General features: G+C 42.2%; 1 protein-coding gene and 1 non-coding gene across 2 annotated transcripts in view; both read right to left on the bottom strand.

Annotated features, from left to right (window-relative positions):
• The window catches only part of LOC122447477 (ATP-binding cassette sub-family C member 4-like), a 1,659,665-nt gene that overhangs the window by 582,334 nt on the left and 1,061,886 nt on the right, over positions 1 to 15,445 (bottom strand). The window lies entirely within an intron of this gene.
• Positions 8,701 to 8,807, bottom strand: LOC122447736. The gene has a single exon (XR_006271384.1). It is a non-coding gene; the product is annotated as a U6 spliceosomal RNA (small nuclear RNA).

The following is a 15,445-nucleotide window of genomic DNA, read 5'->3' as shown; positions in this document are numbered from 1 at the left end:
TAGTATAGTCTGAAGTCAGGCAGGTTGATTTCTCTAGTTCCATTCTTCTTTCTCAAGATTACTTTTGTTATTTGAGGTTTTTTTGTGTTTCCACACAAATTGTGTCTTTAGTGTTTTTTATGTGAAGGATCATGTCATCTGCAAACAGTGAGAGTTTTACTTCTTATCAATTCTGGATTCTTTTTATTTCTTTTTCTTTTCTGATTGCTGTGGCTAGGACTGCAAAAACTATGTTGAACGGTAGCGGTGGGAGTGGGCACCCTTGTCTTATTCCTGATATTAGAGGAAATGCTTTCAATTTTTCACCACTGAGGACAGTGTTTACTGTGGGTTTGTAAACACTGTGATTTTGTGATTAAAAAAATCACACAACCCCAATTTGACTCCTAAGGCAAGTCAGATTGGTCTAGAGCATAGATGGAGATCTCATAGGGCTGGGGCATGTTATTCCTTCTAGTAATATTATTTTTTAGTAATAAATTAAAATATATGTTTCTCCCAATTTTCAAAAGACATTGCTGTTTTAGGTTTTGGGGAAAAAAGGTATTCTCCTTAGAATTTTAGGTTTAAAAAACAAAAGCTCAATTAATCCATATTATTTCCATTTTAAAAGGAAAATTAATAGCTTACACATAAAGCCTTGTGTTTCAAAAAACTCTGAAGGGTTTTAAAGTGGCCTGTTGTGTTTCCAGGTACCTTTTTCAACATTAGTACCACGCTGCTGATTCAAGAAGAGAATCAATATAAGTATATGCACAGTATTGTTTTAGACTTGAAAAAAATAAACCCTCTTGAACAGGAATTTATTTCTAACTTTTTAATGCTACTAAAAATACTGACAATTATAGTAGGGCCTTTTGAAATCCTGTATGGTCTCATTTTAAACATAAATATGATGGTAACAATTAATAAAGAAGGTAGTGCTAGAGAGGGTAGTGCTGATTGACAGCTAATCGCATATCCAGCATTGTTCAAATGCACTGTTTCTCACATGTCTGGGATTAAGTATCAGTTTTATTTAATTTTGCATTTTCAGCCCATGGCAGCCTAATCCCTATTCCACTGTGCATCGCTAGTGCTCATTTCAACTATGTGTACCTCCCCCTGCAAGTGCAAAATCTGGGCTGTTCACGATCCCACACATCCTGAGTCACAGGATGTCACAGCAATAGCTGATGGCTCTGAGTTTCTAGCTTTCTTGAATTTCCTGTACTTACTTCTAACCTGGTTATAAACAGTTCACAGACTGGCCCTAGTGCACAGACCACACTGCAAGCGTCACATAGCTAATCTTTGTAAGGGTCACATAGCTAATCTTTGCAACAGCCCTCTGAGAATCATACAAACTCCATCTCAACCTTCAGACAAAGACACTGAAGCACAGTCGGCTTCCCAACCTTAATAGCCCACGATTAGCAGGAGCAGAATTTGTATCTAAACCCAGTCAGTGTCCAGAGGAGCCAGAATTTGTCCCTGGAAGGCTGACTCCGGAGCTTGTGCTCCTCCCTGTGTGCTTGTGTCATTTTAACTACATGTGAAGGAAGAACAGTTTGGTTTGGGCCATCAGATGAGGACCTCCTCAAATACACCTTCTACAGTCTACAAACATCCTTCATCCATGCCCATCTAACCCTCCTCCCCTGCTAAGTAGGAATCACTAAGGTCAATGATTCTACCCTGTGTCTTTGGACGCTTTTGGTCCATCCATCATCCCAACCAAAGAACTCTCCAAGAGCAGGAACTATATCCACCTTCCAGATGAAGAAGTTGAGTTTCAGAGGTTAAGATACTTACCCAAGCAGGTAACTAAGGCTACAAGGCTGTAAGGTGTCCACAGTCCATTTTGTCAAGGATGATGCCCTGGCCCCTTGGCTGGTTACTGCTTTCCTTTCACTCTCAAGTGTCCCACTCTGTACAGTACATTCTTTGGACACCCACACTGCCTGTGAGGAGCAGAGAAAGAACTGAGATGTAGATCAGTGTGACTGACTCCAAAACCGGGGCTTTCTGTTATCCCAGGCTACTTTAGAATTTCAAAATTATAAAGTTGAGAAGGAAGGGTTGTTCTCAGTCATCATTTATTCATATAGCAAACAGTTAATGAACACCCCCTATAAGATAGACACTGTGCTAGAAAATGTAATAAAAAAATGAATAAGGCACAATTCCAAGTCTTTTTCTCACTTAGTTTAGTGAGAAAACAGACCACGTGTGAACATTCACAGTTAGGGAAGGCTACGTCATTTACAGAACCCAGTGCACAATGGAAAGAACAGGGCCCTTGTTTACAAATGAAGTGTCTCAGCATGGTGACAACAGGACACTAACCAAGCATGGTTCAGTTTAACAAACGAGAGGTGCTCAGGGTCCTACAGAAACACGAGTTACCCAGGATGATGACTGATCTTAAGGTCAGTCCTAGAAGAGGTGACAACTGGGCTGACCCTAGAAGATGAGGATATCTCCCCTATATGGACCTTCTCCTCTACTTTTTAGAGCAGAGGGTATTGAGGAGAACCACTAAGTCATCATTTTGACTTACACATCAGTCATCAAGAGTTTCCTCTAGAGTACACCCTCATCCCCTACCTCTGGAGCTGTGACACATACTGTGGGGACATGGAGACATGCTGTCCTGATCTCCCTTCAAGAACTCGTCCAGCTGCTGTAAGTGCTGCCAGTGGGAAACCTTAAACCATCAGCCCTCTGAGGGCAGCTTCTATGCAATGACCCATCCAAGGGGAGGCATAAAAACATGGCCAGTTGATGTGTCAGGGCAACCCTGAAGGGCCATCTTCACTCCAGACCCCCATGGGGTCAACTAAGGTCATCTGGCAGTGATCCAGCTTGATCCTTCCCTCTGCCCAACCCTGATTCTTCCCTCCTGATCCCACAGTTTTGGCCCCAAGGGCAGCCCTGATACACATCCCAGCACTAAACTCCATCTGAGTCTGCATCCCAGAGAACCAGCCTGCAACACGTATTACAAAACATTCCAGTACTCATGGAGGAGTTTTATTTGAAAATTACTGGTTACACATGTCCTTATAACATTTTAAACCCCTCAAATAAAATACCAATTTGTGGAAACAAGGACTTTTTGTGTGAATGTGGTTACCTTTGGTTTAAAACCTATAATCTAATGCAGTCTGGCCAAAATGAAACTAAGTTATATGTTAATAACAAAAGAAGAGTACTATGTTGAACCATATGAAAGTGCCATTTTATAGCTTATAAAAAGGTTGAATGTTAGCAGTTCCACATGGTTCAATCTCACAGAAAAATCCATTAGCATGTGAAACTTAGAGAACATTATACTTACAAATTACTCATGGGTATGGAGTTGGTGATGGACAGGGAAGCCTGGCGTGCTGCGATTCATGGGGTCGCAAAGAGTCAGACACAACTGAGTGACTGAACTGAACTGAACTGAAAAGATATAGTTAATGAATTAAAATAGGAATTAGAACATACATAATACTATGGTTATTGATTGGTGGTAAGTACCAAAACTTGTAGGTTGAAGCTAAAGGGGGTCTTAGAAAAAAAATTAGGCCTTATATACTTATATTAGAAAAATAATGACATTATTAACCTGTTTCCAATTTAAGAATTTAGAGGAAATAACTTCAAAGTAAAGGAAAATTTGAAGGAAAGAATGAATGATGTGATGAACTAGAAAAAAAATAAAGAGCATAAATCAAGCAAAAATTTGATTCTTTGAAAATAGGAAAAAGTTATGCAAGATTATTCATAAAAAGAGAAGACTCAAAAAAAAAAAAAAAAAAAGAGAAGACTCAAAGAAAATTTAAAAGCCCAAAGAGCAGTTAGAGATGCTGTAGAGATTAAACATACAAGATACTGTGAATAAATTTGTGTCAATCTAGCTCAGAACTCACAGAAAACACATCCACTTATAGAAAAATGAAACTTACCAAAATGACTCTGCAGAAATAACACACTGAATAGGAAGCACATAATTACCAAAAGTTACCCAGAAAATGATGGCTGCACAACACTGTGAAAGTGATTCAGTTCAGGTTAGTTCAGTTCAGTCGCTCAGTCGTGTTTGACTCTTTGTGACCCCATGAATCACAGCATGCCAGGCCTCCCTGTCCATCAACAACTCCCGGAGTCTACCCAAATCCATGTCCATCAAGTTGGTGATGGCATCCAGCCATCTCATCCTCTGTTGTCCCCTTCTCCTCCTGCCCCAAATCCTTCCCAGTGAATGTAATTAATGCCACTGAATTGTGTTATCAAAAATGGTTAAATGACAAATTTCATGTTATATATACTTTACTACAATTTTTTTAATGTAAAAAAACATAATTCTTTATCTAGAAGACAGTTTAGCACATGTCTGTCCTTCAGTAGCAAATCCCTTGGAAGGGTTTCTATTTTGAGAAAGCATATTTTTTCTTCCTCCTTTTTTAGAGCGTTTCCTCAACTGCTCAGCTATAAAGAATCTGCCTGCAATGCAGGGGACACAGGAGATGAACATATAATATTGTCCTTCTGTATTTTAAGCATGTTATTTTTTGGAGTGGGACATCTCTCTCTCCTATAATGTCACTTAAACTAAGTGTATGTTTTTCCTATTTATTTTCTCTATAGTATTTTAACCAGGGATCTTTGAGTGGAAAAATGGGTCATAGCTCTATTAAAGGAAATGGTGACACAAAAGAGCAACTTGACACAGTCTTCAAGTAAACAGAATTCCTGATATAATTGGAAAGTAATATGTAATTCTGGGAACAGTAAAAAAAAAAAAAAGTGAAAATTTTGTCTCAAATCTTAGAAAACGAGTTTGACTCTGGGGTCTCTCAAGACACAACACCTGGGAGACAGCTATTATTAGTGTCCTGCACCTCTGATGGCTTCCCTGGTGGCTCAGACGGTAAAGTGCCTGCCTGCAATGTGGGAGACCCAGGTTCAATCCCTGGATCGGGAAGATCCCCTGGAGAAGGAAATGGCAACCCACTCCAGTACTCTTGCCTGGAAAATTCCATGGACTGAGGAGCCTGGTAGGCCCATGGGGTCACAAATAGTCGGAAGCGCGCCGGCTGTGACGGACCACGCAGAAGCGTGGCCGTGAGGAGCTACCCCACTTCCTAGGTCAGGGGCGGCTGCTGAGAGGGGCTGACCCACATCAGAGGTCAGGGGCTGCGGCTGAGAGGAGCAACCCCATGACCAAGGAGCAGTGGCTGTGGCGGCGCAGGAGGACCGAGAAACACCTGGAGTAACAGGCAAATTCGGCCTTGGAGAACGGAATAAAGCAGGGCAAAGGCTAATAGAGTTTTGCCAAGAGAACGCACTGGTCATAGCAAAAACCCTCTTCCAACAACACGGGAGAAGACTCTACACAGGGACGTCACCAGATGGTCAACACCGAAATCAGATTGATTATATTCTTTGCAGCCAAAGATAAGAAGCTCTATAGAGTTAGCAAAAACAAGACTGGGAGCTGACTGTGGCTCAGATCATGAACTCCTTATTGCCAAATTCAGACTGAAATTGAAGAAAGTAGGGGAAACCACTAGACCATTTAGGTATGACCTAAATCAAATCCCTTATGACTATACAGTGGAAGTGAGAAATAGATTTAAGGGACTAGATCTGATAGACAGAGAGCCTGATGAACTATGGACAGAGGTTTGTGACACTGTATAAGAGACAGGGATCAAGACCATCCCCATGGAAAAGAAATGCAAAAAGGCAAAATGGTTGTCTGAGGAGGCCTTACAAATAGCTGTGAAAAGAAGAGAAGTGAAAAGCAAAGGAGAAAGGGAAAGATATTCCCATTTGAATGCAGAGTTTGAAAGAATAGCAAGGAGAGATAAGAAAGCCTTCCTCAGGGATCAATGCAAAGAAATAGAGGAAAACAATAGAATGGGAAAGACTAGAGATCTCTTCAAGAAAATTAGAGATACCAAGGGAATATTTCATGCAAGATGGGTTCGATAAAGGACAGAAATGGTATGGACCTAACAGAAGCAGAAGACATTAAAAAGAGGTGGCAAGAATACACAGAAGAACTGTACAAAAAAGATCTTCACCACCCATATAATCACGATGGTGTGATCACTCACTTAGAGCCAGACATCCTGGAATGTGAAGTCAAGTGGGCCGTAGGAAGCATCACTACAAACAAAGCTAGTGGAGGTAATGGAATTCCAGTTGAGATATTTCAAATCCTGAAAGATGATGCTGTGAAGGTGCTGCACTCAATGTGCCAGCAAATTTGGAAAACTCAGCAGTGGCCACAGGACTAGAAAAGGTCAGTTTTCATTCCAAACCCAAAGAAAGGCAATCCCAAAGAATGCTCAAACTACCGCACAATTGCACTCATCTCACACGCTACTAAACTAATGCTCAAAATTCTCCAAGCCAGGCTTCAGCAATATGTGAACCGTGAACTTCCAGATGTTCAAGCTGGCTTTAGAAAAGGCAGAGGAACCAGAGATCAAATTGCCAACATCCATTGAATCATCACAAAGGCAAGAGAGTCCCAGAAAACATCTATTTCTGCTTTATCAACTATGCCAAAGCCTTTGACTGTGTGGATCACAATAAACTGTGGAAAATTCTGAAAGAGATGGGAATACCAGACCACCTGACCTGCCTCTTGAGAAACCTGTACACAGGTCAGGAAGCAACAGTTAGAACTGGACATGGAACAACAGACCGGTTCTAAATAGGAAAAGGAGTACCTCAAGGCTGCATATTGTCACCCTGCTTGTTTAACTTGTATGCAGAGTACATCATTAGAAATGCTGGGCTGGAAGAAGCACAAGCTGGAATCAAGATTGCCAGGAGAAATATCAATAATCTCAGATATGCAGATGATACCACCCTTATGGCAGAAAGTGAAGAGGAACTAAAAAGCCTCTTGATGAAAGGGAAAACAGGAGAGCGAAAAAGTTGGCTTAAAGCTCAACATTCAGAAAACTAAGACCATGGCATCTGGTCCCATCACTTCTTGTGAAATAGATGGGGAAACAGTGGAAGCAGTGTCAGACTTTATTTTTTTGGGCTCCAAAATCGCTGCAGATGGTGATTGCAGCCATGAAATTAAAAGACACTTACTCCTTGGAAGGAAAGTTATGACCAACCTAGAGAGCATATTAAAAAGCAGAGACATTACTTTGCCAACAAAGGTCTGTCTAGTCAAGGTGGAAAAACTATGGTTTTTCCAGTGGTCATGTATGGATGTGAGAGTTGGACTGTGAAGAAAGCTGCATGTCAAAAAATTGATGCTTTTGAACTGTGGTGTTGGAGAAGACTCTTGAGAGTCCCTTGCACTGCAAGGAGATCCAACCAGTCCATCCTAAAGGAGATCATTCCTGGGTGTTCATTGGAAGGACTGATGCTGAAGCTGAAACTCCAATACTTTGGCCACCTCATGAGAAGAGTTGACTCATTGGAAAAGTCCCTGATGCTGGGAGGGATTGTGGGCAGGAGGAGAAGGGGATGACAGAGGATGAGATGGCTGGATGGCATCACCGACTCAATGGACATGAGTTTGAGTAAACTCCGGGAGTTGGTGATGGACAGGGAGGCCTGGTGTGCTGCGATTCATGGGGTCACAAAGAGTCGGACACGACTGAGCGACTGAACTGAACTGAACTGCACCTCTGATTTGGATAAAAAGAAAGTAGTATAACATATAAATAAACCTAATAAATACTCTTGCAAGAATTTGAAATCATCAAGTAAAGTTGGAGAAAAATAACACATTAATATCTTGCAAAGTGTAAATATTTGTTTCTGGTACAAACAAAATATATAATATAATTTACTAGTGGAAAAGCATCTTTGGAATTGACATGCGCTCATGGTAGAATCACAGAGTTGACTCAAAAATTGTGAAGGCTGAAGGCTGTCTACTGGAAACATTCATAACCACATGGTCACTGTGAGTAACATCTGGCTATACTTTTTGAAGTGCACCTGGGGGGTGGTGGGTGGCGGAGAGAAAAACAACAGCATTTTTAAGAGTTTTAAAGTCCTTCTCCCATAGCAACACCTTTCTAGGTCCACTTCTCCATGTGAAGCAATCACATCACTCGTGGAGGCACAATTTAAAAACCCAGGGATGTATTTATTCTGTGGAGGATGTAGCCCCATTAAAACCCTCAGTGGTTAATGTTAAACAACCTGTAAATCCACAAGAGCTCTGATCATTCTGACTCACAGATATGTTTTATCACTGGAGCAAATTGATAAGTAAAATCATCTTACTAACTAAAAACCCAGAGATACATTAAAAACAGGGTTGCAAAGAGGCTAGGAAATCTATTAATAGCATCTGCCCAAGGGTTTCTCATTTTCACACATAAAATTAACACAGCAAATTTGGATGTTAATATCAGGTTGTAATCCCTGTATTTTATAAACTCTGATTGACAAGCACTGAAAATAAGGAATAGGAAATGGAGAAAGCATAATACTATGTAGCCACTGAAAAGAATAAGAACTATATGCATTGATACAATCTGCGATGCAATATTAAATGAAAAAAGGAAAGAACAGCTATCTTTGTGCTTAAAAACAGGAAGACCACATATTCACAAGTTCTTCTCAATGCACAGTCAGTAGTGGTGCTAGGGCTCCACCTGGGGAGGAGTTGTGTGATGATAGGAAGGAGAGCGATTTACTTTTGTTGATAAATTTTTAAAAGAGTTTGTTTTTTTTTTTTTAAATATGGAATGCTTCACAAATTTGCATGTCATCCTTGTGCAGGGGCCATGCTAATCTTCTCTGTATCATTCCAATTATAGTATATGTGCTGCCGTAGCGAGCACTTAAGAGAGTTTTAAAAAGTTTTTAAATTTTGCAGCAGTAGATGTGTCATTTATTTTAAAACTCTTTATTAAAACTACATTTGAATTATTTAGAGCAGCAGTCCCCCACCTTTTTGGCACCAGGAACCCAGTTTCATGGAGGACAATTTTTCCTGGATGGGTGTAGAGGGGTTAGAGGGGTAGGGGGAGGTTCGGGTATAAAGTAAGCAATGGGGTGTGATGGAGAACAGCAGATGAAACTTTGCTAACTTGCCCACCACTCACCTCCTGCTGTGTGGCCAAGTTCCTAACAGCCCGTGGACGGTACCAGTCTGGGGCCCAGAGGCTGGGGACTCCTGATTGAAGAGTCTCTAAAGCTATCTAGCAGAACTATGGGTATATTTTTTTATTACTGGAAGGCAAGGTTTCTGATTCCAGTCTTTTAAAAAATGATCCCACTTTTATATGGTAAATGCTCTATATTCTCAAAGCACTTGAGCATCTGCTCTCTCATCTGATCCCTGTAATAACTGTGAAGAATCTGCCAGGGCTGTAATCCCTGCTCTACACACAGCTAAGGACCTGAGGCTCAGAGACCTTGGGGGACACAAGACCATGTGGAGGCTAAGTGCCTCCTCCATCTATCCAACTGGACCAGGCTCCTAGAGCTAGGGTATGAGAATTTTATAACTTCTGGGTTGTATTTAGTAATTTCATTAGTAGACAAAATGACACCTCTGTTACACACTGGGAACAAAGAAACCTCAACCAGATCTGCTTCATCACAGAACAGAATGGATGACAGGCATTTATTCTTTGTTTGAGCTGAACTGTGTCCCCTCCAATTTTACATGTTGAAGTCCTAAGCCCCCAGTACCTCAGAATGTGACTGTATTTGGAGACAGGGTCTTTAAAGAGGCAATAAAGTTAAAATGAAGTCATACAGGTCGGTCCTAATCTAACAGACTGGAGTTCTCATAAGAAGAGGAGATCAGGACACAGGCTCACACAGAGGGAACACCATGTGAGACACAGAGAGAAGACGGCATCTCCAAGCCAAGGAGAGAGACCTCAGAGGAGACCAACCCTACCGACACCTTGACCCCAGACTTTCAGCCCCAGGGCTGTGAGGAAACAAGTTTCTGTTGTTTAAGTCGCCTGCTCTGTGGTCTTTGTATGGCAGCCCTAGCAAACTAATGCCCCCTTCAGCTTTATGAATCTAAAAGGTACTTTCTCTACTACTTCACGGATCAGGGTCAATCAGACAGTGATCAGTTCACCTGAGCTACCAGTTCAAGAAAATGTGAGGTGGGAGCACCTTTTCCCAGATGTTGGGTTTTCTTTTCAGATGAATGAATCCTGCTCTATTAGAGTCAAAAGCTTGTGATTTTGGCTAATCATACTGCTGTTACAGCTCTGAACAATGCATTGATATCTCATGCTTGTAAATTCAAAAAACTGATAATCTGAGAGTTTATCCTCCTAAGAAGATGCAGAGTATGCAGAAATAATGTCAAGATGGGATGAGGATCAAGAAATGCATTTCTTTCTGTAGTGGTGACGTGAGCCAGTGGCAGAACTGAAATCCAAGAGAAGGTTCTTGGACCTCTGGTTCCACTCTGTGAACTTGGGTGATGGCCCCACTGAGGCTACCACATGAGAGGAGGAGTGTTCTTGGACTCAACAGAGAATGCAGTACCTAGAACAGCAGTCAGTCTCCCTCAGCAATTCCCTCTCTGTGCTTCCTGGACCAGCTCTGTGACCTCAAGTGAGCCCTGGACCCAATCTCCTCATCCAGATGTGGGATAAAAAATGTCAGTGAAATCATACATGTGAGAGCTACGTAAAATAAATTATAAAGAATTACACAAATGTAACTTACCATTAATATTCTTAGAGTAGGTGCAGGATTACTAGACCAGGAATCACAAGATTTCTCATTCTATGACCTATGCCAGCTTCTGAACATATCATTTGTGACACGTGATTTAAAACATTTACTTAAAGAACAGATTTCTAATTCTGTGTCTGCTACAAACTAGCTTAACAGCAGTTATATACATAGGACCACATTCCTTCTAAGAGGACTCTGTTTCCTCACCTGTAAAATGAGGATATTGAACCCTATTATCTTATCCGGAAATATCTAAAATTCTGAGATCAATTTCTCATTATGCAATGTCTTGAGCATACATAAGGATGATATAGTTTCTAAATGAACACTTTGACACATAGGTGGGGGCACTGCTCTTTGATGTGTAATGCCTAAGTTCAAAAGAACAAAAGGATTTTGTAAGAGTACTGATTTTTCTGTGACTCGGTTATATGGGAAATCACAAATGATTATCAGGTCTCAGGAGGGAAACTGACTGGGAGACACTCTAATAGATGAAAGCACTCTGTGAATTTTAGGCACCAAAAAAATACAGAGCTCCATGTTCAGTTTCTCAACATTTGCATACAATACAGTACTTATAAAGCCATCTCCTACCCTATGAACAGTGGAAGGTACTGCTGTGCATTTCCTCATTTCTAAGGAGGATTGAGATGAAACAGTGACAGAGGGAAATTAAACCACATTTTAGATACATTTTTTCATATGGAAATACTGTTAGATACTGGGGCATGCTTTCTTTAACAGATATTTTCAATATTACACAAGTAATTTGATTCTATTTACAAGTGAAAATCTGGGAAATGCAGAGAAGTATGAAGAAGGCAAAATGCATCCATAGTTTAATACCCAGAGATAAATCTTCAGTGGGGAAGCATCACCGCAGGCAGCTGGAAACCACACACCACCCTGAACCATGCATCTCAAGTAGCAAGAACACCACATCTTCCCTCCCTCTCTCTTCCCATCAGTGTCAATCCCATCTTGTTCCAGAATGAATTACAGGTGGATGTATGACAATGGCTAAGTCCCTTAAATTAGACTTCAGTTGTCACATCTGTAGAAGACATACCACCTCACCTTCATGAGAAAGACCCCACGTGACTGAAGGTCGCTCACCGAGCGCCTTCCTCACCGTGTACAGTGTTTAGTGCTTTCACACACCTCATCTTCAAGCCCCATTCAGAGGACAGTGTTACGATTTGTGAATTCCTGATTCATCCTGATGACAATCTGTCTTCTTCTGGAAGTTAGAGGGAGCATGGGCGGGGAGGGGGTAACTGGATAAAATTCTAAACAACAAAGAATTAGGGATTAAGTGATAGTATCATGTAGGAGTTTTCTTTACAGGTTGGAAAGAGAAGCAACTTATACCTTTCCCTAGTTAATCTTCCTAGACTCAACGTATTCCAATTTTTTTCCTTAAACTCTCAAATTTCCTGGATATTCCTTGACAGCACTTGCATCACAAATGTCCTAAGCACAAGACAGAATGAAACTTAAAAGGTCTGTAATATGAGAGTGTCCCATGCTCTAAGGGAATCTAAACCTAAGGTCTAAGTGTCTGGTGAGTCCTATCCAAAATCTGTCTGTGAGGCACAGGTGTGCATTCACAGAAGTGCACACTCATCCTACACCCCACCCCCACCACTGCTGCAGATTATCAGCAGACCTGCCTTCAACCTGCCATGTGTTGTTAAGACCCAGTCATGAAGCTTAGTCTCTGGAGGTTTATGACTGAAAAAGGCACAGAGACCCCTGGTGGAAATGCTGAAGAGTGAACCAGGAGACAAACTGTAATCACAACACCCTGCAGCAGGCTCACCTGTTTTGCCCTTTCAGTGAGGGCAGAGGCCTCTGCCTTGCCCAGTTTTTGCACCATCTTGTAAAACAGGCTATCTGCATTTTGCAGCAAATCATATGGCCGGTTATATTGTTTCCATCTATCTGAATCCAAAACCTGTTAATCAGCAGAAAGAAACCAATAAGCAACAATATTTCACAGTAAAATATTGTGTGTGTTTGTGTGTTAAGTCATTTCAGTCATGTCCAACTCTTTGCAACCCTATGGACTGTAACCCGCCTGGCTCCTCTGTGCATGGAATTCTCCAGGCAAGAATACTGAGTGGATTGCCATTTCCTTCTCCAAGGGATCTTTCGAATGCAGGGACTGAACCCATGTTTCTTATGAGTCTCCTGCATTGGCAAGTGGGTTCTTTACCCATGAGCACCAAATGTTTCACTGTAACATATTAAACTTGGACAATATTTCAGAAAGGGCAGGACAGGGAGAACTGGGAGAATCTATTTGGGGGGTAGGACTGGCGGGTGTTTAAGTGGTTTGATTACCCTGTTTTACTAGGCAGACAAAGACCTAACCTGATCTTTTATTATTATAAGTTTATAGGAAAGGAAGAAAATGGAAGTTTTACAGTATGACTACTGACACTCAGCAGTATGTGGTATCTTATATTCTTCCCAGGGCATTTGGGGTTGTTATCATTAGTTAGTGCTTTTCGCTGTCAGACTCTGAGCTTTGAGGGATATTTATACAGATACACAGAGTTGGCAAATATCTTGATTCAAGAAAAGCAAAGTCAATTTATCTAAAAAGTAAGTTGATGTCAGACAAACCAGAAGGCAGTGACTTTATAGCAAATTTTCAAGTTGGTTTGATAGAATCTGAGAAATATTTGGGGAAAAAAAGAAGATGCTTCTGGAATTTTTTAGGGTTCTGGATTACTGTCAGCTGCCAAGATAGGCTGAGTCCTTTATCTGAGAGGTTAAGATGTTTCATGAAGTTGGCTGTGGTTGTAGTTTATTATTCTGAGAGTGAAAGGCTGGCAAAAGGAGCTGCTACATAGCAGCATTGATAGAATTGTTCTGCACAGACACACAAAAAAAAAACCCTGTAGAAATCCAATTATCTCCTTGGATAAGATCAAAGAAGCAATTAAGAAATTGAGCTTGTAATTCTAGTGATCATGCGTCTACAGCACATGGAGGCAGCCCAATCTGAACTGTCTGGACATGAATCTGTTTTCACAAATTATATTTCTCTGCTTCTTTTTCTTTCTTAAGCTGCCTTCCTTTCACCCCTTTTATCGCTCATTAATAGATCTGCTGGACTACCCAGGTAGCTCAGCTGGTAAATAATCCACCTGAAATGCAGGAGACCCCAGTTCATTCCCGGGTGGGGCATTTCCCCTGGAGATGGGATAGGCTTCCTCGCTGGGACTCAGCCCTCGGCTACAGAAAGGTGCCCGCGACTCTAGGCAAGGGCCTGGCAGGAGAATGTCACGGCTCAGGCGGGGTGCTTACCAGAAGAACAGGCATGAGCACAAGTTCGCCTCCTGCAGGGGGTTGGGTTTCACCTCCGAGGATACTGGCTGCATCTTGCTAGCCAGGATGAGCTCCTGGAGGCGCTGGAGGGGCGGCTGGAGCCCCGGCTGCCACGTAGGTCGGCTCAGTAGAAGTCAGAGAGCCACCTGCGTCCACAAGTAGGGCTCCTGGCGGTGGGGCGGGGCGGGGAGGGGGTGGGGACACCCTCAGTCTCCGCCTCCCCTGGCCACACCGCCTCCCCAGGCCACCTGGGGGCGCCGGTGAAGGGCCATGGCCTGAGCCCTAGGAGACAGAAGTTGAGCTCCTGGTTCCGGGGTGCTTGATTATGAAAGTAAAAAGTCACTGGCTCTGCCCTCTGACGCTTTGCTACCCTATGCACTGTAGTCAACCAGGCTCCTTTGTCCATGGAATTCTCCAGGCAAGGATACTAGAGTGGGTTGCCGTGCATGATTAAGAGGGGGCAAGCAAAGCTACCAGGAGCTACAGGCAGGTGTAAGGCGAGGCCTCCAGTGCAGTTGATGGAGGCAAGTAGGCAGACTTCCTAGCACACTAGGTCCAGCACCCAATCACACACATACTGGCACCTGGCTGCAAATTCTGTGAAGTGCTTCATCTGAACCCAGGCACTCACCCAGAAGATGGAGAAGGAACTGAGACATCAATTGCTACTGCTACTCAGAAATGCCCTCTGGACTGAAAGGAAGACTAGGAAAAAGCTGGTGGAAGGCAACCCACCCTCCGTTCACCCTACCTTCATCAGTATCAAACAGGGGTGCTATGAGAGTTTCATCAACTGTGACCGGAAAGACCCTACGGAGCCTTCAAAGGACAGATTCTGCAGCACACTCCCCTCCACTCCCCCCAACCTCACCCTCTCCCGCATACACTCTCTCTACACTGTCTTCTGCTGCCTTTTGTTTGTATTGATGAGAAAGCTTTAGTCTCCCAGGGCACAAAGGCTAGCTTAGGAATTAATGATTCAAATAATATGAACATGCAGTAACAAAAAATTATAGATAACAATGTCAAATCCACATTTCTGAGTTTTTTTTTGCAGGTACTGAACACCCCACTAGATGAAATAAGTTCACTGCATGTTGATCATGAACACATAGCCCCAGACCTGCTAGAACCTGAGGACTGATTACCTTAACTCCTGCAACACAACTATGTTACCTCATCGACAACCACTTAGAAAACTGTGCAGGAGCTAATCATGTACACTGAAACTCTCTCCCTCATCTTGCCTTTAAACACCCTCCCTTGAATTTTATCAAGGAGTTCAAGTTCTTTGAGCATGAGCTGCCTGTACTCCTTGTTTGGCCCTTAGAATAAATGGTTCTCTGCTTCAATCTCCGAAGTTTCAGTTTTTTTGGACTCACTGTGCATTGGTCAGGCTCAAAAACTTGGGTTGGGCAACACA

The sequence above is a fragment of the Cervus canadensis genome, chromosome 9 (genome assembly GCF_019320065.1).
Source record: "Cervus canadensis isolate Bull #8, Minnesota chromosome 9, ASM1932006v1, whole genome shotgun sequence".
Taxonomy (NCBI): domain Eukaryota; kingdom Metazoa; phylum Chordata; class Mammalia; order Artiodactyla; family Cervidae; genus Cervus; species Cervus canadensis.
This window is presented reverse-complemented; position numbering and strand designations above follow the sequence as displayed.